The sequence below is a fragment of the Macaca nemestrina genome, chromosome 18 (genome assembly GCF_043159975.1).
Source record: "Macaca nemestrina isolate mMacNem1 chromosome 18, mMacNem.hap1, whole genome shotgun sequence".
Classification (NCBI taxonomy): Eukaryota; Metazoa; Chordata; class Mammalia; order Primates; family Cercopithecidae; genus Macaca; species Macaca nemestrina.
In genome coordinates, this window is record NC_092142.1 from 48,910,050 (window position 1) to 48,911,865 (window position 1,816).

Genomic DNA, 1,816 nt, shown 5'->3' on the forward strand with positions numbered 1-1,816 from the left:
TTTCAAACTCCCTTCTTCAATGCACTACCAAAAATCAGAAAGCCACTATAAAACCCAATGAAGTCTTCATCTGATGCTCTGAACAGGGAAAGTTTAGAGTGAGGGTTGACATTTCACATTTAGCATGTTGTTTAACAACTTTTCACAAGCTGACCCTGACTTTCAGGAAGTGAAATGAAAATGGCAGAATTTATCTGAAGATCCACAATCTAGAAATGGAACCAATGCTGTTTTGACAGGTGCCATCTCAGTGGCATCACTGGGAAGTCCAGGTTGCCACACTGGTAACCAATGACTAGAGGTCAGGTCCCAACAGATGTCTGGGCTTAAGGGAGTTAAGTCTATGCTGAAAGATGGAAAGGGAGAAGAGGACATAAAAACAAATTTGTTTTTCCATACCACAAGGCTTTTGTGCCAAGGTGGCCATGTGTGTCAAAGTCAGGGACTCCCTCCTCCTGGGAACCAAGAGGAAGTCTCTCAAAACTAGAAGGGAAAGGTCTTTTCCCCACATCAATTCAGCTCTGGAGACATTCTATTAGTGACATATGCCCCTTCCCCAAAAACAACAATGAAGTGTTCTGTGTGCTGACAACATAGCTTTAAAAAAAAAAAAGTAAAACAAAATTCTGCATTTTTATAAAACTTGATAAAAAATAGTATTTCAAACTGTACAGTCACCAGAAGTACACAGTTATCAAAAATGCACACACTTCACTTGGCATCTCCAGCACCTTCAGCTTTCTGTACCTGGTCTGCTTTGGCATCTCCGTTTTCTGCAGGGTTATTCCCCTCCTTGCCAGCATCAGCTTTTCCCTTTTTCCCTTTGGGTACCTTCTCTCCCTTCTTTGCAGGGGCCTTTTTAGGCTTGGGCTCTGGCTTTGGAGGAGCAGGTTTAGCAGACAACCTCGTGGATCTTCTCTGTGGTTCGTCCTTCACCTTGGCTTTATCTCCTTTAGCATCCCCTTCAGCCTTTCTCTTGGGCATGGTGGCGACGGCAGCGGGACGTAGGTGCTGGACGCAGGATGCAGCGCACGCGGGCTTTGGTCGGTCCGGGGGTCGTTCTCACCTATTCTTCACACTGCTCCAGCTGGTGGTTTTAAAGTGTGGCACTTCCCCCTTGCTCGCTCTCTCTCCTGCTGCCATGCAAGATATGCCTCCTTCCCTTTTCACCCTCCATTATGATTGTAAGTTTCCTGTCTGGGCATGGTGATTCACAACTGTAATCCCAGTACTTTTGGAGGCCCAGGCAGGTGGATCACTTGAGGTGAGGAGTTTGAGACCAGCCTGGCCAACATAGTGAAACCCCATCTCTAATAAAAATTTAAAAATTAGCCAGATGGTGAAATCTTGTCTGTACTAAAATACAGAAAGCTAGCCAGGTGTGGTGGTTCACCTCTGTAGTCCCAGCTACTCGGGAGACTGAGGCACGAGAATCACTTGAACCTGGGAGGTGAAAGTTGCAGTGAACCAAGACTGTGCCACTGCACTCCAGCCTGGGTGACAAAGTGAGACTCTGTCTCAAAAAACAAACAAACAAAAAAAAGGCCGGGCGCGGTGGCTCATGCCTATAATCCCAGCACTTTGGGAGGCCGAGACGGGCGGATCACGAGGTCAGGAGATCGAGACCATCCTGGCTAACACGGTGAAACCCCATCTCTACTAAAAAATACAAAAAACTAGCCGGGCGAGGTGGCGGGCGCCTGTAGTCCCAACTACTCGGGAAGCTGAGGCAGGAGAATGGCGTGAACCCGGGAGGCGGAGCTTGCAGTGAGCTGAGATCCGGCCACTGCACTCCAGCCTGGGCGACAGAGCGAGA

General features: G+C 48.0%; 1 pseudogene; it reads right to left on the reverse strand.

The window, feature by feature from the left end:
- Nucleotides 1-575: 575 nt before the first annotated feature.
- LOC139359870 (non-histone chromosomal protein HMG-17 pseudogene) lies at nt 576-1,066 on the reverse strand (annotated as a pseudogene).
- Nucleotides 1,067-1,816: the final 750 nt, after the last annotated feature.